Raw genomic sequence first — 26,136 nt, 5'->3', positions numbered from 1 at the left:
ACTGACCATATAGAGAGCAGATATAGACGGAGTGTCTGGGAAACTCTGGAAAGGAGCACGAGTCTTATCTTTGTTTGGAGTCTGGGGTTTTTATTGAAGACTGTGGTCTGGTGTACATGTTCTCTCAGGCATCAAGGAACCAGTTAGAACAAAGATGAGGGCCCAGGTGTTTCTCCTTGGAGCTAGAGAGTCCTGACCTGGAGAGGTCTAGCTCCAGTGGTCTGGAATATGCATAGGATGGCTTCATCTGGCCCTTTCTTAGATGTTATCTATTGTAGAGAAATCATTAACTCCTTATCCCTTACTAAGACATACACTATTTGAATTACAAGGCATGTGTAAAGTAGGGCGGGGTGCAGGTCCTAGCAAGAATAGAAGCAGGAGGAAAAGGAGCAAAAAGCAGATTTTTATGGAGTCCTTCAGTTTCCCTATCTCAATTTCAAATGGGATTACTATAAATATTTGTGGGAGTTTTGGACAGTGACACTCTCAGTTACTAATAAATGTCATGCTACTTTTTATATTGGGAATTCACACTAAGAATTAGTAAAAGAGAAATATGATTTTCCCCCAGGACTAAATTTCTCTGAACCCACTGTACAGTTTTAGAGTTCTGAAACAGATACTTTTTGGTTTCCTCAAGCCCACATTACACCAGTGACCACATATTTGTTCCTCACTCCAATTCTGAAAGTAAATAAGAGATTAGAGTAACCTTTGTACTTGTTTCCTATAGGTGGGAGGTGGAAGAGATGGGCTTTATAGCTGTAAGTTCTACTTCATTAAGCACAAGGTATAGGCAGAAAATACTTATTACCAAACAGCCAATTTACTGTGCTCAATTTTTAATAGAGATAGAAAGTAAATAATCTATATGAGCAGGGGTCTTTCGTCAATATCTACATTAAGAAGTAGATATAGGGTATAATTCCACCATGGATACAAGTCTCCTTATTACCAGGTTTGCAATTCAATTACCTGAGGAGCCTAAAGTACCATTGATTATTCATTGGATTCTGGGATGGGCTGGCTACACAAGCAGTCATTAATCCCTTCAGTGCCCCAGGGCACCCAGAATAGTTTCAGCTCCAAACAGGTCTCTAGTTCAAGAGTTTAGCCAAAGGAAAGATGCTTGGGTTGGGAAGTTTTCCCCCCTATATAACATGTAGCACATCGTTTTGGATTCTGATTCAAGTTCCTGCTGTTATATCCTTGACCCTTTTTTTGTCCCCTTTTCCTGCAGAAATGTTTCCCTGCGGTTGTTTTCTCTTCTCACACTGTAGCCACATTTCCAGTACTAAAAGGAGCTATACATTTGGAACCCAAGATCAGAGCACGAGTTTCAACAGACGTTGTGGCAAATGTTGCGACAATAGTACAGATATTGAAATCTGTATTGACCCAGAAATTGACTGACGTCCTTCTCAACCTCAGCAGGACCAGAGAGAAACCCTCGAACATCCTCTTTTCTCCTCTATGCCACGATGGCCTCTCTCCTCCAAGTACCATCACCCTCACGAGTCCTCAAACCTGGCCACACGTTTAGTCACCCAGGGAGCTTTTAACAAATACAATTCCCTGGGCTCCATCCCAGACCTCTGGGACAAGGGCCCAGGCTGGATATTTTAAAAGGCTCCATAATTAATTCTAATGTGTACCTAAATTTGAATACCACAGTCCAAGACCAAGCCAGATGCCAGTAAATAAGCCTAGATTCCTCCTTCTTCCCGTCAGGAAGAATCTAATTGGTCAACTAAAACACAAATCTGCCTTCTAAATTGTTCTCCTCCAACTTCTCTATGATTGACTTAGAATTTTCCTTGCTGTGACCTTGTAGTAGTTTTTCTTTCCTCTCATATTCTCTTTCCCCATTATGGTGCATTGTTCTTGCTGCGATGGGGTGATCTTTGTAGTTTTGCCAGCCATCACTTTTCTTAAAATTCTTTGGTGATTCATCATAACTTTAGGACACAGTGATGCGGACTCTTTATTTTCTGATCACTACCTGCTATCTAGCTTCATGTTTTGTCACCTCCTCACCACCCCCATACTCTCCATAAAACCAAATGACTTTCTTGTGCTCTCATGTCTTTGCCTCTGACTGTCCATCTTCCAGTTCTGCTCTTAAGCTGACAACTGCATTTTGTCAAGCTGAGATAAAGTCCTCTCTCTCTGCACATGCTCTCTTTGCCATCATACCCTGTGCCTAACTACATTATGCCACTGACATACCAAGTTGACACAAAAGTCCTACACTGACTGGAGCCTGTTGATCTTGCTCAGACCTATACTTAAATGTGTGCCCTGCACATAGTAAGTGCTTGATAAGTCAATGTCAAATGCATGAAGAATCGAATAAATGAATGAACACATTAAATCATAGCCTGTTATCCCTGGAATCATTTTCATTGAGGCTTCTTCCATGTCAGTGCATAGTTATCTGAAAATATGTTGTTGAAGAAATGGTAACATCAAGATGGCAAAAGCCTTCTGAGTATAGCTTTCAGGAGGATGTTAAGGATGATATTTATTTGAGCCAAGGTTAAATTGCATACACAAGTCGTCTACCTTTTTGCATGATTCTCATAAAGAAGGGGGGGCATAAACAGGTTTTATGGCTATAATTTTCCACTGTAAAAAATGTATTAGCTATCTAATAGAGAGGAATCTGTAGCCAGTTTTGGCACAAATGACTCTTGGGGTGACAATGGCTTTACTACCAGACCTTGGCCCTGTTCTAGGTAGTTGTCACATAAAGAAGCTGGCTTTTCCGTAACCTTGAATTTTGATGGTGTGTAACACAATAGGTTGGTAAATGGACAATCTCCATAGTTCCTTGGAATGTACAGGTTCTTTGAATTAGTTGACATATACTACTGGGTAAGTAATATAAATATTCTGCCTAGGTCTCTTGCTCTAGGGAACAAATCTGTGCAAGTGGTTTGTCTTTTGGCCACCTCTGTCTGTTTAACCTGACAGAGAACTCCCTCCACACATTCCTTTGCCCCTGCCAACAGAGCAGAAGCTTCACCTTGACACGGTGTGGCGATATGATTTGCATTTCTGGAAGTTACAGAATATTTGAATAATAGGATCATCATTGTCAGATGCCTGGTTTAGCATTTGCCAACAGGAAGCCTGACTCAAGTTTCCATTTTAAGGAGATTTACTTACTCCTTAAAATAAGTGCTTCTAGAATTGTCTGGATGACGTAGGTGTCAATATTTGATAGGAAGCAGCTCAGGATAGGAAATATTACTAAAGAAAATGTGGTGTCATTCTCCCTAGATTTTTTTGTTTAAAGTAAATGTTTTTTAGGCTTACATAGAGCCCTGTTAGGGACAAATGGTTAACCTTGAGAACCCCATAGAATCACTTACCATCTTAGGGAAAACAAATCTCTCTTTTCTTGGGAGAGAAGGTATATCATTACTCTGTATGGCTTCCAAATGCTGGACCTGTCCTTTTCACTTTTCAGACTGTGGTCTGTAAAAATAATAGAAACATAGATTTGGAAGGGAGAGGAGGCCTTTGGGGCTAATCATTCCCACCATTCAGGAACCATTTCCTCAGCCACTTGGGCAGGGAACTACAATGCCTCATTGTAAACCTTTTCAGTTAGAAGGAGCTCGTACTCACTGTTCTGGAGTTCACACACATTACTGTTGCTCACCTTTATGTATTAGAAGATTCTTTCTTGTAGGGATGCCTGGGTGGCTCAGTTGGTTAAGCATCTGAGTCTTGATTTTGGCTCGGGTCATGATCTCACGGTTTGTGAGTTCAAGCCCCACATTGAGGCTTGTGTGGGCACTGCAGGGCCTGCTTGGGATTCTCTCTCTCCCTGTCTCTCTGCCTCTCTCTCTCATTCTCTTTCTCTCTCTCTCTCTCTCTCTCAAAAATAAATAAATAAACTTAAAAAAAGGAAAATTATTTCTTGTACTAAGGTGACAATGGAAAAATCTAAATACCTCAGCCCATTTTGGGATTGCTTGTGGCCATATAGCCAGATGAGAACCTGAGGTGAGTGTGTAGGTTACCTGTAAAAGAATGGCTCCTCCCCCATAGTCCAGAGTTTCCTGGAGCAGGAAAGGAGGTGAGTCTTAACAGAGGTGAGTCTTAACAGAGGTGAAGGGGTTAAACGGCTTCCTCTTCTCTCCAAGGCCAAAGAGGAAGTTTGGCCTGGATCCCGAAGTGTGGAGACAGTAAGAGACTTTCCTATGGCAAAAGGTGAGGCTCCTCTGGCCATGTGGTGGCCACATTCATCTTCCAAATGAACAGACACGGAAAATGCCAATAGAAAGGGCACTGACAATGAAACTATGACGTTAGCTCCACCTACATCGGGGATCCTTCAAGGTCCTGGTTTACCTCGCTCTCTGCTGGAGTTCAGACCCTAGTGTTCTAGGTGCTGTTGCAGAGAAGCTGGGGAGTGAAGCTGGTTGAGTAGTTTCTAATAGGGCCATGAATACTGAAGCTTCTTAGCTACTGTGATCTAAGGCATTTTTTCTTCTTCTTTATATCATTAGTGAGGTATTGGCAGCTTCTGAGCTTTATTATTTGTTTTTTTTTTTTAATGTTTATTTATTTTTGAAGGAGAGAGAGACAGAGTGTGAGTGGATGAGGGGCAGAGAGAGAGGGAGACACAGAATCAGAAGTGGACTCCAGGCTCTGAGCTGCCAGCACAGAGCCCGACGCAGGGCTTGAACTCATGAGCTGTGAGATCATGACTTGAGCTGAAGTCAGATGCTTAACCAGTTGAGCCACCTAGGCGCCCCTGGGCTTTTTTGTTTCTAATAATTCTTGGTTTGAGAAAACCCTTCCCCCCAAATTTGTATAATTACATTATTCAGTACATTTTAAAAACAAAACAAAACTCCTTGAGTATACAAAAGCCTTGCCCAGGCTTTTTGATAGCACGGCTGAAATAATCTATCTTTGTTAAAATACAAAACCATTGTTTTCCTCTGAAAAGCTGCTAGAGTTTTATTTTGGCATCTGGGCATCTAGTGGCTGATCTGAAAAATGCATCTAGAGGCTTTCAAAGGAAAATGAATGAATGCTTCAAACCTGGAGGAAAATTTCTCAAACGTGTTAGGAAAGAGGGACCAATAAAGGACAGTTCCTCTTGTTAAAAAGAGAAGGCAATTGGGACACACAATAAACGTGGCCAGGTTTATAGTTGCATTTATGACACGAACCTCAGCAAGCTTAGAGTGTGCAGTGAATAGGCAGGGTGATGCACCGGGCATGTCTATACTCTGTGAAGCAGAGCAAACACTCAAGCAAACACACAGGCCTATCACCTCTGCTCCCAAACAGAATTGATGTCACAGATGGAAGAACTGTTTGGAGATTTCCACCCCATTCCACTGATTGCTTACCCATAATAAAACTTCTCTGCCAGTGGCTGCAGCCTGGGCTTGGTTCTGGAAAAGCAAGAAATAGATCAACAGTTTGCCTGGCAAAGGATGATGAGGTTCTGAACTAACCAGAACCACTCATTCATCACTCTTCGCCTTAAGTCAGCAGCATGATTTTCCCTAAGCCGAAAGGCAAAGAAATATAATAGTGAGAGTTTAGAGTTCTTACAGTTGGGATGAGATTATAAAGGTTATGTTTGGGGCGCCTGGGTGGCGCAGTCGGTTAAGCGTCCGACTTCAGCCAGGTCACGATCTCGCGGTCCGTGAGTTCGAGCCCCGCGTCAGGCTCTGGGCTGATGGCTCAGAGCCTGGAGCCTGTTTCTGATTCTGTGTCTCCCTCTCTCTCTGCCCCTCCCCCATTCATGCTCTGTCTCTCTCTGTCCCAAAAATAAATAAACATTGAAAAAAAAATTAAAAAAAAAAAAAAATAAAGGTTATGTTCATTTCAGGTTCCCAGGCTCTGGGATGTGACAGCATTGAAGAAGGATTCTCTCGTTTTCCTTTCTGGAAGTAGGGGCAGCGCTTTGATCAAACAGGCATCCTGACAATGCTAAATAGAATTGGTAGATTTGGTGTTTTATGTGAACTGACAACACTTGAGGAAAAGCAAGAGAAAACCCGAGGTGTTTGGTAATTAAAATTATATTTTTCCTTTTCTTTGTCCAGTCTTAAAATATGGAATGTTTAACATTCTTAAATATAGTCCTTAAGATCACAGTGTTCCCCCTGATTAACCTTTTATCCTCCCAAAAGGCTGGAGCAGTAGAACCAGACCCCAGCCCACACCCGAAACATGTGAGGATGGACGGGCACAGACTGTTGAGTGCACACGTTCGTGGGTTTGTTTCACTTGCATTTGCTGTACAGGGTCGCTGGTGACAGTAGTGAGAAATAATTTATTGGGTGATTCTGGGAGAAATTTCGGCCTTGTGTTGACTACATCAGAATGTATCAATTTGGGGGCAAATATGATTTATTAATTAATTTAACAAAAATTTCTTGCATGCCTGCGATATGGCGAACAACGAGCTAGGTATTGGCTATAACATGTTGGATGTTAACAGAATTGTGTTTTACAAGGGCAAAATTGAGGATATAGATATTCCATTGGAATAATGGGATGGATTTAAAAATTAACATTATTTTATATGGGGCAAGATAGGGGTTTTTGATTTTTTTTTTGATATGGATATTCAGTGTTCTTACGGCTTTTTTGTTTGTGGCATTTAGCCCTAGTCTAAAGAGAGGACACCTTATCCGGGATGCAATACAACCTTTTTTTCCCAGAGAGTGAAAATCAGGCGGTTCCTTTTTATATAGTTTTTAAAGACTATGAGTCTTCTTATCCTGGAGGAATGTGGAACTAGTTTTTCCCATGACTTTAATGTTGCTTTAATTTTAGTTTTTAAATTATTATCCTGCAGGAAAATTGACCTTGTGTACTTCTGTTCAGCTTTATGAATTTTAACCACCACCACAATCAGGATACAGAACTGTTTCATCACCTCCATACCTAATAATTTTTTCTCTGGTTTGTCTGAAGAATCTTTGCAAGGGTTGCTGTTTGATTCTCAGTAACTAAGCCTCATCAAACACTCAGTCTTCATGTGAGAGGGGACTTCACTCTGCCAGCACCCAGGGTGGAGGTCAGTAGATTGCTTGACCGTATGAGTGGGAATTTCTTCCTTCCTTCTACGCCAAGCACTCCAAGGGCTGACACCTAGGGATCACTAATCATGACTCATGATTACTAACCATGACTTATCACTTTGCAGCACCCTCAGTGCCTCCCAAGAGCACTGGAAAACTGTCAGGTCAGAAGGAACCAGAAACATCTGGTGAGATGGTGATCGTCTTGGTGATGTTGGAGGCTGAGGGAATTGGGGAAAATGTTTTACCAGGAAATATGGGGTTTGAAATGAGGGCCTGGAGCTTGTATAGTGGGCAGTGGATACCACCATTCAAATTACAACATATATTTACTTTAGAAAATGAGACGATTCCAACTAAAGATTTTGAAAATCTCCAGCAGTTCCATTACCAAGGAATAACTATTATTTATGCGTTGCTGCCATTCTTTTTACATGTATGATTACATGTGACTGAATAGCTAAATATCACCAAATATAAAACAGTTCTGACTTTCTCAGTGGCAGATTAAAGTTTTTGGCAAACTTGATTATTTAAGGGATATGGTGTAGACAATCAATGTCTAGTGGTGATGTTTAATTTATAATTTAGTTTATATACATGTTTAACTTTTGTAAACTAACATACTAATTAAGGAAAATTACTTTTTTAAAACACGTATTTCATAAAACAGTTTAATTGAACTGTTGTGTCAATCAGGTTTGGCTGCTGCTTTAACAAATTACTGAAGACGGGGTGGTTTAGACAAGAAACATTTACTTTCTTGTATTTCTGGAGTCTGGGAAGTCCAAGATCAAAGTGCTTGCCAATTCTTCCTGGTTTGTAGATGATCTTCTCTTTGTATCCTCACAGAGCAGGGAGAGAGAGAAAGGAAACTATAAGAATATGGGCTTTAAGCCTATTATGAGGACACCACCCTTTTGACCTAATTACCTCCTAAAGGCCTCATCTCCAAATACTATCACACTGGAGATTTAGAGTTTTAACATATAAAAATTTCCCCAAGTGTTATTGAGATGTAATTGACACACAACTTCATGTAAGTTTAAGATGTGTGTTGTGTTGATTTGGTGCATTTACAATTGGAAAATGATTACCACAATGGTATTAGCTACCACCTTTACCACGTCACATATTTTTTTTAATTTATTTTTTATTTTTATGGGAAGAATTTATTTTTTATGGTAAGAATCTTTAAGGTCTACACTCTTGAAAAAAAAGATCTACTTTCTTTTTCTGAACAGTGAAGGAAACGATCAGTAAAACTAAAAGGCAACCTACTGAATGGGAGAAGGTATTCACAAATGACATATATGATAAAGGGTTAGTATCCAAAGTGTATAAAGAACTAATAAAACTCAACACCCCCAAAAAACAATGGAATGAAAAGAAGGGCAGATGAATGAACAGGCATTTCCCCAAAGAAGACATCCAGATGGTCAGAAGACACATGAAAAGGTGCTCAACATCTCTCATCTTCAGGGAAATGCAAATCAAAAGTACAATGAGGTATGACCTCACACCTGTCAGAATGGCTAAAATAAAAAACACAAGAATTAGCAAGTGTTGAGGATATGGAGAAAAAGGAACCCTGTTCACTGTTGTTGGGAATATAAACTGTGCAGCTACTGTCAGACACTAGGGAGGTTCCTCAAAAATTAAAAATAGAACTACTCTACAATCCAGGAATGTCACTACTGTGTGTATTTACCCAAAGAATACAAGAACACTAATTTGATGGGATACATGCACCCCTATGTTTATAGCAGCATTATTTACAATAACTAAGATGTGGAAGCAGCCCAAGTGTCCATCAATTGATGAATGGATAAAGAAGTGATATATTACACACACACACACACACACACACACACATGAATATTACTCAGTCTTAAAAAAGAATGATATCTTGCCATTTGTGACAACATGGATGGAACTAGAGAGTATTAATGCTAAATTGATCAGAGAAGGACAAATACCACATGATCTCACTCATATGTGGAATTTAAGAAACAAAAACAAATGAGCAAAGGAAAAAAAAAGAGATAGAAACTAAGAAACAGACTTAACTATAGAGAACAAACTGATGGTTACCAGAGGGGAGGTGGGAGGGGGGATGTGTGAAATAGGTGATGGGGATCAAAGAGTACACTTATGATGAACAAACAACTACTCTCTTAGCAACATTCAGATATATGATACAATAATACTAGCTATGATCATTATGCTGTACATTTAGATCCCCAAATTTGTTAACCTTATATTATTAGCTATAGTCATTATGTGGTACATTAGATCCCCAGATTTGTTAATCTTATAACTGGAAGTTTGTTCCCTTTGGCCAAATGTGGTATGCATGTATGTGTGCGTGTGTGCGTGTGTGTGTGTGTAAAATGGAATATTACTGAGCCATGAGAAAGAAGGAATTCTTGCCATTTATGACAACTTGGATGGACCTTAAAGGAATTATGTTAAGTGAAATAAGCTAGACAAAGAAGGGCAGATACTGTATGATATCCCTTAAATGTGGGATCTAAAAGAAAAAAAAACTGAAATATAAATTTCAAAACTTTTAAAAATATATAAATTTTGTCACATTTAGTCCATAGCAACTATCACTGGAATTTTCATTTCTAGATCCACTTTTTCTATCACCTAACATAATTTCTGGGTGACATAATTTTGCTTTCTAAGTAGTTTTAGATGTAGGACTTGGTGAAATTCTGTCAGATAACATCATTGAAAATTTTATCCTAAGTACGCGTACCTATTTAAGTAATATTAAAGTAGCCATCCTGTCCCCAATTATCCTATAGGTAGATATTTGTGATTTATACAATATAATCTTATATACAATATAACTTGATTCTAGTTTTTTAATTCATATTTTAAAATAAAATGTTTATTCTGTTAATTTCTAGTATGGCAAAATGCAAAAATGGCTACAGATTCTTTCTATGCATGAATTTACTCAATTTTTCAATGTAATTTTTTGTAGCTCCTTCCTGAAGAAGTAGGATTTACTTTTCTATACTTTTAGTCTGGACTCTGCTACGCGACTTGTTTTGGCCAATGTATCATTAGCAAATTTGTAACAGACACTTGAAATTGGGGTTTGCTTTCTTACTGCTCTTTGGAGCCCTGTAAACATGTAAACAGGCCTAGGGTAGCACGCTGGTCGAGGGGTGACACAGGGCCACTTGCCTCTACTGACCCAGCTGATAGCCAGTCAACTGCCAAATACATGTATAAGGCCATCCACTACCCGCTGACCACAGACATGTGAATAAGCCCACCTGACAGCATATGGAACAGAGATAAATCGTTCCATCTAAGCTAAATTGTTACCTTACAGAATCTTGAGCAAGTAAAATGGTTCCTTTTTTAAGCTTCTGACATTTATAGTTGTTTGTTATGCTGTAAAAACGAACAGATTTATCAAATTTAGACGTTGTTTATTGACTTCCTTTTATGGTAATGAGCATTTGGCTCTTTTATACTTTGATCTCTCCTACAACCTCACCTCCCCACTCTCCTCTCAAAGTATTTATATCACATATCTTGGTTAATCCGAAGTCAGTGATCAACCTTCTAAGACTTTCAAATATTGTTTACACTAGAATTAAACAGTCTATCACAACAATGGTTCCTTTTCAGTTTTTTTCCTGGGGATAATTAATGTCTGTCTTATTAAACTTTACTTAGCTTTCTATGGGCCTTTTCTTTTTTCAGAATTCTTTTTCAGATCTGTTGACACCCAGTGAATATTCTTTTATCAGTGATCAAACATACAAGATAATTATCACTTCAGTTGGGGCTTCTTTCTGGAGTCCCCTGCCCTCTTGCTTTTGTCTGGTCTGGTTGCTCTACAGGCTGGCAACATGGCTGACACCTCCTCACTCTTCAGTGTTGGATACTCTGATTCTTGGATTCCTGTGTCTGTCTCTTCTTTGGTCATCTTCATCCAACCCCTTCAAGTACTTTCTGGTTGACCTTGAGCAGGTCACCTGACTTTTCTCACGCTCAGTTTCCTTACCAGTGAAGTGAGAACAATGCCTTCCATGCTTTGTCTCATAACATCGTCATGAAGAGCAATGAGATAATGTCGATGGTCGTACTTTGTTTACTGAATATTACAATATATGAGAGAATTAGAAGCCTTGATCAGAAGTGAGAAGCTCTTCTACTGGATCCAGATGTGGCCTTCTGCTTGGAATCTCTTTGGAGCCCAAGTCCAACTTCTGTGTGAGGGACAGTGCAGCGGAGTGCCAGGGGAACCAAAGTGAATCTGGAGATCTGAATCTTCATCCTGGATCTACCACTAATTCAGTTGTGTGGACTTTGGGTGAGCAACGAAGCCCCTCTGGGGCTCAGATTTGCTACTCACTAAAGGGATACGAAGGGGGCCTCTATCTGTCTTCCAGAATTAAAATTCTTCTATGAGGTCAGTCACCTCTAATTCAGAAGAAGGCACTGTGTATTTTAGACTGAATATACAATACAGCTTTTTGCCATGGTGGAGAGACGGTTAAGTGAATCTGTGACAACAAAGTCAAGTAACACTCAGTAATGGAACTCTCTGATTTCATTTTCTTCCCACATCCTCGGAAATGCTGTCCCTTCTGAACAGGACGGCGGGCCTGCATTGTCACTCCTTGCTTGGCTGCCTCTTGGAAGTGATGTCCAGACACGTTGGCCTCTAGACAGTGAGTTTCCCCGCGTGCTGGAGTTTGGGGCCACCTGCGGCATGTCTGCTCACCTCATCCCGCCACTGAACTCACTAGAGCAGAGAAGATTAACTTCCTGAAAATGAAAAGGACAGAGAGAAGACGAGCTGCTTATCAAATATGCACATTTCAGATGGAACTTCACACTCAGTAGAAAGATGTTAGATTGCTGTTAGCTCTCTGGAGCGCTCCTGACAATGTGTTATCAGGTCATGTTTGCATGACAGAGGCAGCCCAAGCAGGAAACATTAAGTCATATGACTTCTAAGACGGAATCAATCAAGTGAGCAGTACAGCTCCTGAAAACTAATTTCACCTTCATAAGGTCTGGTTATCTGTGCGGCAGACATGAGGTTTGTCAGCCCCATTTCAGTCTGACCAGGTTCAGCACTGCATCAAGAATTTTAATGAACCGACACTGTAATATGTATGAAAGATGACACTGAGATGAATTCATGAAAAGCCAAGTCCCCATGAAATATGAACAATTACTTGCAGGCTCCTCTGCCTACTTAGCTCATTTGAAATGTCCATTTCAAAGGCCTTTGTCTTTCTGTGGTTCATTTGCAAGTTTGTGCACAGATTTTCATCATATTTAACCAGTTTAAAAATCAAAGAAGCTACTCACAATCAAACAGTTCAGTGAGCTCTGCTTTGATGGGGGCAGAGCCAAGGCCAGCCGGAGTTTAAATCTTCATTTCGCTACAGATGCTCGGATTTCCTTGTGTGGGGAGGAAGAAACTGCAGCTCATGCTGAATCAGTCTTTGGCATCCAGAACAGCCCTGCAAAGGTCCTCATGTTTGGTCCTAGTTACACTGCATTCCGGTAGTACTGACATTTATTCGTTTTCAGCTTCAAAATAGCACTACCAGGGTGAGGTGAGCCTTATTTTGGAAACTTAAGATTTGTCAGTAGGTCCGTGTCGAAATTATAAATAGTGTTTTCTAGAAGATACTGGCTTTGTTGTACATGGCATCCCAGTCTATTATCCAGATCCTGCACCCTCTTTATGAATCCCTTTGCTGCCCGGTTGTGCTTTTTACATGCTGATCTGTATCACTGAGCGTGTTTCATATACTGTTAAGCACAATTCTTATCTTGTGCTCAGGGGTTATGGGCCCTATATGACCATACCCATTTAGCCCACTTCTGCTATAGCTTCCTTCCCCCTTGGCAGACATTACTTCCCGCTGTACAGACATGCTGTACTCCCCGAGCTGGAGGACAAGGTAAATCCCTTTCTTGTATCTTCCCCCCCTCTTTCTTTATCTTAAATATATTTCAAATATGCAGAAAATACGGAGATAATTTAAACATCATTCCTACCTAGCCTTACCATCCATGCAACTTCAACAGATTTCAATATTTTTTCATACTTGACTCAGAACTTTTATGGAAGCAAACAAAAATATCCACAACATGTATTTTCAATCTTTTCTTACCTCCCCCAATAATTACTGTCCCAAACCTGGGAAATAAAATTCCCATGCATGCTTTATTACAAGCAAAATATTTTTGTGTTTCATTAGACAATGTGTAGGACTGTTTTCATGTTACATAAGTGGCATCATACTGGATACATTCTTGTAATTTGACTTTTTTTTTTTTTACCTGTTATACTTATTATAACATTGTTGCATTTAGCTTTGTTTCATTCATCTTTATTATTGCATTGTATTCTATAATATGACTGTTCTTTAATTATTTTTTGAGGGGGTGGGGAAAAGGGAAAGGGGGAGAGAGAATCTTAAGCAGTCTCTACACCCAGCATGGAGCCTGATATGGGGCTCAGTCTCATGACCACAAGCTCATGACCTGAGCCAAAAGCAAGAGTTGAATGAATGCTTAACCAACTGAGCCACCTGGGTGCCTCATGTTCTTTAAATGTTTAAGCAATTCCTTTTTGAAGGGAAATAGGAGGTGTTTTTTTTTTTAATTTTAATATTTTAAAAGTTTTTTTTAGTAATCTTTAAACCCAATGTGAGGCTCAAATTTACAACCCTGAGATCAAAAGTCACATGCTCTACCAACTGAGCCAACCAGGCCCCCAGGGAATTAAGAGTTTTTATTTCAAATATTCATTAGAAACAATGTTGCAGTGACTATATTCTTCAGCATTTGTGTAAGAATACCTCCAGGGTGTGTAACTAGAAGTGGATGAGGTAGGTTGAGTGGCACACACACCTTCCAGCTTCATCATTCAATGGTGTAATTGCATTAGTTTGTAGGCCATTTTTGTTTGTTTGTTTGTTTGTTTGTTTGTTTTGAGAGAGAGAGAGAGCAAGCAGGAGAAGGACAGAGAAAGAGGGAGACACAGAGTCTGAAGCAGGCTCCAGGCTCTGAGCTGTCAGCATGGAGCCTGACGCAGGTCTTAAACTCATGGACCACAAGATCATGATCCAAACTGAAATCAGATGCTTAACCCACTGAGCCACCCAGACGCCCATGTAGACCACTTTTGTAAAAGAGAAATTTGTTTTCCCTGTGCTTACCAATATTGAATATTTATTGAATCATTTAAGGAATATTTATTGAGTGACTCTTGTGAGCTAGGCACTGTTCTAGGTGCTGAAGATGTAGCAAGGAAGGAATAAAGATTGCTGCCTCCATGGTTTTATTAGATTTAAGGTTTTTTTTGCTATTTTGATAAATGAAACAGTAGCTCTTAATTATTTTAATTTGTATTTCCCAGATTACTTGTGAGATTAAATATCTTTTCATATTCTTTTCCATTGTGTCGGTTGTTCATTTGTAATTTATAATCATATATATAATTAGTTCTATACCTTGAAAATATTTTGTTTCACTCAATGGTACTTGTTTATGGTACTATTATGGAACAGAGAAATTTAAAATTCATTTAGTTGAATTTATCAGACTAGTGTCTGAACGTCTATGCTTTTTGTGTTTAAAACGTTTTTCAAAGGAGTAGCTTTTGGTATATGAGTTATTTGTTTTTTACTCTCTGTTTTTACTAATCTCTGATCTAATTTCAGTTTTTTTCATTATTTCAACATTATTGGGTTGAATTTTTCAGTCAAATTTCTAACCTACTGAGTTGGGCAATCAATTCATTCACTGTAACTCTAATTTTTTCAATAAATGTTTTCATTCATCAGGCCTTTCCATCTTAGCTGTGCTTCAGATGCATCCTGCAAGCTTTACAAACATTTAGGAATTTTTGCTGTAGTTTTCTCGTTAAAATTATATGTGATTTAGGAATTCATTTTGTTTCTAAAATGTAGAGGGTATTTTCAACTATGTGTTATTTATTCTTATTTAAATTGCCTTATGATTGATGAACATGTCTTTTTCTATGACATCCATTCTATGAAATTTATTCAAACTTCCTTTGTGACCTAGTAAATGGTAATTGTTTTCACTATTGTAAGTATCTATGAAAACAACATATTTTTATTTGTGTTTATGCTTGGTAATTCTTTGTCTCTGTGTATCTTAAAATTCCTTTACTGTACTCCATTCATGAATACAAGTGTACTTTGGTATAAAATTCTAAGCTATCATTTTTTTCCCCCTCTGCACTTGGAAGCAATTACTCTATTGATTTCAGACATCTATGACTGCTATTAGATTGCTGTTAGTTTATCAATCCTTCATAGGAAATGTACCTTTTCTCAAGTAGCTTTTAAGATTGTCTTTTGATGTGCCACATTGATGATACAATATATCTAGATGTACAATTTTATTTATTCATTTTTCTTGATTCTCTGAGTGGACTATTGACCTGAAAGCCTCAAATTGGAAAATTCTCAGTTTTTAGCTTCAAATATAACTTCTTTATATTGTCTTGCTAGAATTTCTATTAGTTGTAGAGTTGAACCTCCCAACTTATCCTCCATTTTGCTTGTTTTTTCATACATTTAAAATTTATCTTTAACTTTCTCTCATTAGCTTCATTATTTGTACCTCTTCATTTATTTTTCCATTTTTTTCTCCATTCTTTTGAAAGTGTTAGTCATAGCTACGTTAAAATCCTTATCTGCTAATCTGGATTAGTTTGTTCTAGTTTACAGTTTACTTGGATTATCTTTTGGTCTGCTTCTATTCCATTTTTTTCTTGTTTATTAACCCTATAGTCATGTATTTTTGTATGTCTAGTAACATTTTTGTTACATGTTATACATTGTCTATGAAAGAACAGAGAATCCATATAAAGTTTTCTTTCACCAGAGAAGATTCACTTTTCCTCCATTAGACAGATTGCAAGCTGATCGCCTTAATTCAGTGAGGGATTAAGCTGGATCTGGAAGGAAATACAGTTGTGGTAAGACTCAATCCCATATTCCCAGTGCATACATCCAGAGCCTTCAGCAGAGAGCCTCATGAGGTTTTGTCTCTTAGACCTTTGAGGATGGGGAAGAATAGGAATATTTAGATCTACCCTCCAGAGATTTTCAGTTTAGTGCTTTGACTTCCTGCCCCTTAGCACTTTTGAAGGAGAAACTAGCCACACGTAAAACCCAGTGAAATCTTCTATTTTGTCATCCAGACCTTCATGAATGACAGTCTCTGTGCTGGTTTTTCTGTGTCCCAGTAGCAGCCTTCTGGTGGGGACCAAACCTGAATTCTACAAAGCTCCCATAATCCCTTTCAGTGGTATTTTTTTCTCTAACTACAAATAATTTTCATCATTATCAATTGCTGATATTTTTAAAGAGCTTAGTAGATGTTGTGTTTCATGCTGAGCCATATATAGTGTCTCATTTAAGCCTCACAACTGTTTTGAGAATTAAGTTATTATACCCATCCTGTATTTGAGGAAAAATGAGTTAAATAAGTTCCCCAAATCTTAGCTGGTAAGACAGAGAGCCAGGATTTGAAATGAAGAATGTCTGATTCTTACAGTACATGCTCTAAACCACTGTTTCATACAGTCTTGGTATCTCCAGTGCTTTTTCAAAAAGTTCTATTGTGTCTTTGACTCCTATCCCATGTTTTACTCTTTTTTTCAGGAACTGCTGTAAAAGGTTACTTATATTTGCTATTTGCTGTTTACAATAGACTATTGCTTCACTCTTCATTACATGAATTGCAATCATGTCACTCTATTGAAATAGTCTCAACAAATCTCATCCATAGCTTTTGGTTATATGTTTTTGTGTTATATATTTTTCAAAACTTTTAATTAAGTATAATGCTTAAAGTATGTGAATCCAACATAAAAATCCAACTCAATGAATTATTACAAATTAAATGCCTCTGTAAATGCCACTGCCTCCAAGAAATAGAACATTTTTATCTTCTGGGAGGCTCCCCGAATGCTCCTTCCCGATCTCTACCTCTTCCTTTCTTCCCAGCATTTGCCACTGTTTCAACTTTTAGTGCTATGGATTAGTTTTGCCTGTTCTTAAGCTTCATATTAAATAGAATCAGACTATGTATTTTTTATTGCTTGGCTTCTTTTTGCTTAATGCTTTAAGAATTATCTATGTTGCCACATAGAGTTATAGTTGTTTATTTTCATTTCTGTTTAATGCTCTATTGTGTGAATACACAAAATTTCATTATGTTTAATAGCTGTATTAGGTCATAATTGACATACTATGAACTGAACATGTGTTAATTTGATAAGTTTTAACATATTAATACATTCATAAAACTGTCACTACAATCAAGCTAATGAACATATTCCCTATTCCCAAAATTTCCCTTAATAATGTAGCCCCACTTTGCAATACTTATCCAAATCATATATATATATATATATATATATATATATATATATATATATTTTTTTTTTTTTAGAGGGGATGGGCAGAAGGGCAAAGGGAGGGAGAGAGAGAATCCCAAGCAGGCTGCACTGTCAGTGTGGAGCCCAACATGGGGCTTGATCCCATGACCCTGGGATCATGACCTGAGACCAAAACCAAGAGTCATATCCTCAACCATTGAGCCACCAAGACACCCATATTGCTGTAATTCTTTAGTGAGTATGATTAAATGAGTTAATAAACAAACAACACATGTGTATATACAACTGTGTTCATAGCACATCAGTCTATTATTTTGTTCATTGTCTTAATCAGATTAAAATTTCCTCCAGGATAAAATAAAATCCTTAATAATTATTTTTCTTCTTCTTCAAGTTTTGGACCACTCCTGGACATAAAAATGGTGAGCTCCAAGAAGGCATGGACTTTGCCTGGTTTGTTTGTTCACTGATGTGTCTCAAGCAATTTTTCAGTAAATGTTTTTACCTGAGTGAATAAGATAGTGTAATGAGTATATTGCTTCTATACTATAGCTATATTTTTATATAGGAACTATCCCTATTAGTTAATAATCAGGGGGAATTTTATATGAGAAATAGAGATAGAAAGACACAAAATTTCTTGCAAGTGTAACACAACCTCTTATATAGCTGTGAAGAATGTTTTTGACCTGGCTGTAGTGTTCTAGAATTCACCAGTTATATTATCCTAAAAACACAGTGTAATTACTAGCAATAAACAATTAGAAAATAAAATTAATAAAACAAAATCCATTTTAATAACAATAAAAGAATATAATATTTAGGAATAAGCTTAACGAATCAGTTCAAGACTTATACACTGAAAGCTGGAAAACATCACTGAAAGACATTAAATGAGACATAATAAATGGAAAGACTTCTCATATCCATGCATCAGAGAACTTATACTGTTAAGATGACTTTACTCCCCAAATTAATGCAACCTTTATCTAAATCTCAGCTGCAGTTTTTGCAAAAATTGACAAGTTGATCCCAAAATTCATATGGAAATGTAAGGGACCTAGAATAGCCAAAACAATCTTGAAAAAGAACAAACTTAGAGGACTCACATTTCCCTATTCAAAACTTACTACAATCAAGACAGTGTGGTACTGGCATAAGGATATACATATTCATCAAAGGGATAGAATCGAGAGTCCAGAAATAAGCCCATAAATTTATGCTCAACTGATTTTTGATAAGGGTGCCAAGACAATTCAATGGTAAAGGATAGTCTTTTCAAGTGGTGCTGAGAAAAGTGGATATCCGCATGTAAAAGACTGAAATTGGACCCCTGCTTCATATCATATGTAAAAATTAACTCAAAAGGATCATAGACTTAACTATAAAAGCTAAAGCTATAAAGTTGTTAGAAAAAAAACATAGGCAGAAATCTTTATGACCTTGGAATAGTCAGTGGTATCTTCCATGTGACATCAAAAGCACGGGCAGCAAAGAAACAAGTTGTACATCATCAAAATTAAAAACTCTTGTGCATCAAGAGAATAAAAAGGCAACCCATAAAATGGGAGAAAGCAGTTGTAAATCAAATCAAATCAAATCAAACAGTTGTATCTGATAAAGGACTTCTATCATATAAGAACTCACTCAACTCAACAACAAAGACAAATAACCCAATTTAAAAATGGGCAAAGTATTGGGGTAGACTTTTATCCAAAGAAGAAAAACAACCAGTAAGCACATACAAAGATGCTCAATCTCATTAGTCATTAGGGAAATAGGAACTAAAACAATAATGAGATAATACTTCATACCCTCTAAGAAGTCTAGAAATAAGATAATAACAAATGTTAGCAAGTAGATGGAGAAATTGGAAACCTTATACATTGTTGATCAGATTTTTAAATGGTGCAACTCCTTTGGAAAACAGTTTTGCAGTTCCTCAAAACGTGAAACGTGGGAATTACCATATGATCCAACAATTCCATTCCCAAGAGAAATGAAAACAGATCCACACAAAAGCTTGTGCATGAATATTTCTAGCAGCATTATTTAGCATAACCAAAACAGTGGAAACAGCCCAAATGTCCATCAACTGTTGAACAGATAAACAAACGGTGGTTTATCCATACAATGGGACATTACATGGTCTTAAGAGGAAGTGAGGTACTGATTTATGCTATGGCATAGATGAAACTTGAAAATATTATAAAGAAATCAGACACAAAAGACCGCATATTTTATGGTTTTATTTATATGAAATGTGCAGAATAGGCAAATCCTTTAGGACAGAAAGCAGATTAGAGGTTGCCAGGGGCTGGGAGGAGGAAATGGGAGTTGCTACTAATGGGTACAGGGGTTCTTTATGGGGTGATGAAAATGCTCTAAAATTAGACAGTAGTGATGCTTGCAGAACTCTGTGGATATACTAAACATCACTGAATTTTACACTTTAAAGGGGTGAATTTTGTGATTTTTAACTACATTCAATAAAGGTGTTATTAAAAAGCAGATGCTTTTACTATACAAAAAAACACAACACACATTATTATTTATGAAAGGATCAGATATTTAGCTCTGTGAAAAACAAATAGACCAGAGTAAAGCAACAAGCTTCCCCCCATCCCCAAATTCTTCAATGAAGCATGTCCTGATGACAAATGACAGGCAGCCTTCTGGGCTGAACGTACATAAACACTTAGCTGACAGCTCTATTTGGGATGCTTCACATTCAGTAATATGGCTTACCTTTAAGGCAATTTAATTGTACTTTTAAATGACAGTCTATCCATGGGTTCAGCTTCACAAAGATGGCTGTACTGCCTTTATCTGCAGTAACTCTCATTAAGTGAAAACACGGTGTCGCACGCCTTTGAGTGTTTGACGATGTCAGGCTTCCTCCTGGGGTCTCTATGTGGGAACCTGATGGGGATATTCCTTTTAACAAAGCAGCATCAACTGTGTGAGTTGAAACCTTATCCTTTTTGTGACTTTCATAAATGTGATGTGGGCTGATGCAAAGCATTTTTTTCCTCTCCCTCCCATTATCTGTGAATTATACCATTCCAGAGAATGCAATCATTTACACCCTCAGTCTAGTGGACTTCCAACAAAATGGGAGCATAGCAATAGGATCCTTGAAGTGCCTTTCTAAATAAGAAATCAGACCTTTCTAAATAGGAAACTTGATGATTTGAGTGGAAACAGCATCCTTTCATGGAAGAACTTAGGTGGACAGAACATATGGGCACTCTGGGGGAAACTCTGATTCTCTTAAAAAAAAATTTCTTTGCAACAGAGTCTTTAAATACTAGATATGTCCAGTTAATGTTGATTCCTGCATCTAAAGCTTTGCCAGAGAAAAACTAATATGGTGCCAAAGCTTCAACAGCGTATCTCCAAAATGTCTGGGCTGAAAAGTACAAGAGTGAAAAAGTCTTATAGATTCAAGGCCCACACACTCTCTTTCCAGTTGTATTATTTTTCTAGTGCTGCATAACAAATTAATGCACAGTTAGTGGCTTGAAACAACAGTGATTTGTTGTCTCACATTTTTTGTAGGTCAAGTGCCTGTCATGGTATGACTGGATTCCCTGCTCAGCATCTCACCAGGCTACAATTAAGGTATCGGCCAGGTCGTAGTTTTCATCTGCACTTGGAGTCTTCTTCCAAATTCCCTATTTATAGGCAGAATTCATTTCCTTGTAGCTGTGGGACTCTATGTACCCATTTTTCTTCCGGTTGTTGGCTGGGGACAACTCTCAGCTGCCAGAGACCGTCTGTAGTGCTTACCCATGTGGTCCCCATGGGTACCATTTACACATGGATGTTGGCTTTCTTCTAGGCCAGTGCAAGCACATCTCCCTGACCTCCTTCCCTGTAACCAGCTAGAGAAGAGTCTTCTCTTATAAAGGGCCCGTGTGATTGGGTCAGGCCTCCCGAATATTCTTCTTATTTTAACATAACTAATTGTGGGGTAAAATCCATCCCACTCACAGTCTTAGGGACACACAGGGTAGGTACACCAGGGAGGTGCAAACTCTTGCAGGCTATTTTAGAATCCTGCCTACCATACCATGCTTCTCATTTTGAAAAAAATGACACTTCTTCTTAATATTTAACAGCAAACAAAGACTTTGGGGGTGATGCTCAACTGAATGGTTATGTTTTGTCTGTGGTAAAAGCCTGAAAGTTTGGGGCCAGCAAAGGGTGGGGGAGGGGATAGATGAGAAAGGCACAGTAGCCTGTTTTCATCACATGTAAACTTGGGTTTGGTTCTATCTGCCTTGCCTTTAAGGAATCTCAATCTCTGTGACATTTCTGGAATAAAGGAGATCATAGGTGCTTGATCGTCTTGCCTGTAAAAGGATACATAAAGGTGACAAGGGCTTGTAGTCCCAGCTACTCAGGAGTTCCGGACTGCAGTGAGCTGCGCTGATCAGGTGTCCACACTAAGTTCCGTGTCAGTATGGTGACCTCCAGGGAGTGGGGGTACCACAAGGTTGTCTGAGAAGGGGGTGAACTGACCCAGGTTGGAAACGGAACAGGTCAAAACTCCTGTGCAGATCAGCAGTGGGTTCGTGCCTGTGAACAGCCACTGCACTCCAGCCTGAACAGCATGGTGAGACCCGTATCTAGAAAAATAATAAAAATAAAAGGCTGCATACATATTTTCATGACTGACAGTCATAGAATCAGATCACCAGGAATTTAAATAACTTCCTCATTGATGGAAGTCTTACTTGACTTCCAACTTTTGAACAGTCTTTAAAAGTATGTGCTAGGGGCGCCTGGGTGGCATAGTCGGTTAAGCGTCCGACTTCAGCCAGGTCACGATCTCGCGGTCCGTGAGTTCGAGCCCTGCGTCAGGCTCTGGGCTGATGGCTCAGAGCCTGGAGCCTGTTTCCGATTCTGTGTCTCCCTCTCTCTCTGCCCCTCCCCCGTTCATGCTCTGTCTCTCTCTGTCCCAAAAATAAATAAAAACGTTGAAAAAAAAAAAAAAAGTATGTGCTAATAGGAAGACTGGAAACTGGTGTTGAATTCAACCTACGTTCTCCAGAAATGACGCGTGAGCTATGAATTATGGAATCTACATATAAATATAAGTACTGGTATGTGAAAAGGACAAAGGCATTTTCTCCCTGGGTATGTTTTTGTTAACCACAGAGGGTGTCTCGTATAATTCGAAGACTTTAGTGAGTTCAGATGATCTCTGGGACTCTTAATTCTCATCATTAGAATTTAAATTCAAAACAATTAAGGAGCTGAGGCATTTTCTGGCTAGAAATAAAGGCGAGGTGAGTTCAGTGTTGTGCGGAAACAGGGAAAGGGTTGAGAAAGGGAGCAAGAATAGGGTGTCTTCCCAGGAAAATTTTAAAGCTGTTTCTAGAAAAATAACAAATGTGAAAATAAATTATACTAATCTATCCATTAATTCCTTAAATTCAGAGCCTATTAAAACATGCCTCAAAGAAAGCTTGGGATGACCTGTTCTGCCCAATTAATTTCGAAGTATTGGAAATCAATTAGTTACGATAAACAGACCGGTTCTCATTATTTTAAGCAGCTTGCAATTAGCTTCGTAGAAAGATGATTGTATACAGGGCTTTAAGTAGAAAGACATGCTGGCATTGACAAAGAATACTGTGTACTCCTTTTTTTCTTTTTTCTTTTCTAAAACTAACTCTCTTTTGTACTACAAGAACCAACTTCTGATAGTGAATTCAAACTTTTACCAAGTGGTCTGCTTTATATAGAACTGATTTAAATATTGAGACGCTGGATTTTTCCTTCTCAGTATGTGCAGCAGACACTGAAATTCTTCTGTGAATGTACACATACATGGTACCAGTTTTTGTTCGGTATGCTTTCAGCCTGCAAGCAACACAGAATGAAATGCATTTAATTCTCCTCTCATTCCTTTTAGCCACCAAGGCTCTTGGCTTGCCAAGGTACCCCCTTCCAACCACAGCCAACAAGGACTCATTGTTCCTCACTCATTAAATGCAGTAGATTTGCTTGATAGAATACATTTGCTGGCCTGCCTATCTGGTGTGCTATTTTACATCTGCAGTTTCCAAGGTATTCATTTTCTCACCAGAGGGAAAAAAAAAATGACGAGGAAAAAAGCATAATCTGCATATTCTGATGTTAGTACATTGATTCATTATGTCATTTCTAAAAGAGGGACAATATTATGACTCATGAGCACGGAGGAAAAAAATGGAACATTTTATTTCTTTGTTGGTTCAGCAAGTGTACATTTGGTAGTGACATGAGCTAATTGCATGGTTACCATGAAATAACATGTTTTATTTTTCCGTAATAATGTAGTAACTACATAGTAACTTCTTAGGAAACAATAATAATTATACAGTAACGTGATAACAGTGCTGTTTTAGTTTTACCAACAAGTGTGGAATTAGCGGTACATAAAGCACAAAATACACCGTTTCTGAACTAATGCACACACCTGCCTAAAGCAATTGATTCTTCCTTGCTTTTCTGGCCCCTACTTGCTTCTGTCTCATGGCAAGCCCCTTACACTATTCAAAAGTGTAAGTCTACATTCTTTTCATAATCTCTCTTCTTGAAGCCCGACAAGCTATTCATCCTTTAGAGTTCTATCATGAGGTTTAGAACTGAAGCATAAAACTGAAATACCATGTGGGGCTTTATGTTAAATAACCCAGAAGTCGCTTAGAATGGCAAAAGTAGCAAAGCCAGGGGACGGCTTCCACAGTACAGCTCTGGGCAAACGGGCTATGGTGAAGACCTGAGACCCTCCTGGCAGGTTTCACGTTGAGCTAAGCTGAGTCTCAAAGAAGGGCATGCATTTAGCTTCCAGGGTGAAGAGGTATAGAAAGTACTGGTTGGCACTTCCTCTGCTGGATGGTCCATGAAGTACATGCACAGCTTTGGCGAGAGCAGAAGAGCTCTCATCTTTGTCTCCACAAGGGGGGAGGGTGGGGGGGGTGCGTTGCAAGCATCACGAGAAATAGCTTCTCTATAGAAAAGGAATATATCAAAATGGAATTTCTCTAAACGAGAGAGAGAGAGAGAGAGAGGGAGAGAGGGGAGGGGGAGAGAGGGAGAGGGAGAGAGAGAATCCTTTATGGGAACAGAGCAAGATTCACATAGTAAAAGAGACTTAGATACTTGGCTAAGAAAACAAGACAGGCAGGAATAAAGAAAGACAGAGACACAGAGGCATACATGCTGAGAGACAGCAAGAGAGTAAGAGAATGAATAGGTTGGAGACAGAGACAAAGAGAGACATGGAGAAGGAGGCATAGATAGAGAAATAAGACAGAGTAATAGAGACACAAAGAAAGAAAGAAAGGGAGAAGCAGAAAAAATGATATTCAAAGATGAAAAGAGAGGGAAGGAGAGAGGGATATATACATACACATATATATCTTCGTGTGTGTGTATTTATATATGCATACATACATACATATATATAAGACCTTCTGATTTTTGGTCAGCCTTGTTCTAACTATTTTTGGAGTTGTATGAGGGCCAGAGGCAATACTTCTGTTCATTATAAAATTGCACTGCATTTTCAACTTCTGGTTTGGTATGAAGAAATGAATCATACAGCCTCAGAGCTGTACCATCATTTTTCTCTGTGGTCTAATTTAAATTCTCTATCAAATACCATTGCAACAGTGACTTTTAACATTTTGCATGATTTATGCTGTTAATGAGCAAAGAACCAGAGCAGGTTGGGATGTTCTCTCTAAAGGGAATGGAGTAAAATAAAACCCTGCACACCAGCCTTGCAGAAGTATTCCAATTCTGATAGCTCTCATTCAAGCTGATCACTTTAAGTTCTTGCTCCTACTTATTACAAATGAAATGGCATCTTTCAATGGCTGGGATATCTAGATACCTAGATACCTTGATTTTTGCCCATAGAAGAGAACTAATTGAACGGGGAGGAAATATCCCAAAGGTAGGGGGAAAGCCACAACATGACCGGATTGACTCCAGAAGATGAGCGTGCTAGTCCAAAGGAAGACAGGGAAGACACTAAAACCTTCAAATATCTGGGTTCACCGAAGCCAAACACATTGGATTTTGATGGCCTAGAGGTCTAAATTATAGACTGCAAGTTCTGAATTTCCCAAAATGCATCTTGGATTGTTTGAAGGGGATATTGCCATATGTTGAAAGAGTACTTTGCCATGGATTAAGAAAGGCAGCAAGAACCCAAATCCCTGAAATGTACCATCTGATTTCGTGTCAGATGTTTTGACCTGAGCGATGTCATTTATAACCCTAGACCCCTGCTCATCACCCCATTCCACTTTCCTCTTTGGATATGTGGATCTCTATTCTAAACTGATTTTCAACACGAAATGTTGAAAAAAGTGAAATTGACAGTTGATCCAAGGACAATTTGTAAGAGAATGGGGAAGTGTTTCAAAACCATCCACCCAACCAATATGAATCCCCTCTCTCCCCAACTCTGTCTGGAATGTGCTATGTTAGTCTCTATGTAGGGAGCATGGTTGCACATGACACAGTGTGCTCACGGTGTTTCACTATGGGTTGGAACTTTATCAGTGTTATGGGCTGTGATCCCCAAATTCATATATTGAAGCCCTAATACCCAGTACT

At 38.6% G+C, this 26,136-nt stretch overlaps 1 long non-coding RNA gene across 2 annotated transcripts in view; it reads left to right on the top strand.

Annotated features, from left to right (window-relative positions):
* The window catches only part of LOC123592839, a 223,201-nt gene that overhangs the window by 135,446 nt on the left and 61,619 nt on the right, over nt 1-26,136 (top strand). For both annotated transcript variants that reach the window (XR_006709960.1, XR_006709961.1), the window contains exon 5: nt 21,073-21,135. This is a non-coding gene — a long non-coding RNA (uncharacterized LOC123592839). The remainder of the gene's footprint in view (nt 1-21,072; nt 21,136-26,136) is intronic.

Source organism: Leopardus geoffroyi, chromosome D4 (genome assembly GCF_018350155.1).
Source record: "Leopardus geoffroyi isolate Oge1 chromosome D4, O.geoffroyi_Oge1_pat1.0, whole genome shotgun sequence".
NCBI lineage: Eukaryota > Metazoa > Chordata > Mammalia > Carnivora > Felidae > Leopardus > Leopardus geoffroyi.
Note: the sequence above shows the minus strand (reverse complement) of the source record. Positions and strands in the feature narration are given on the sequence as shown.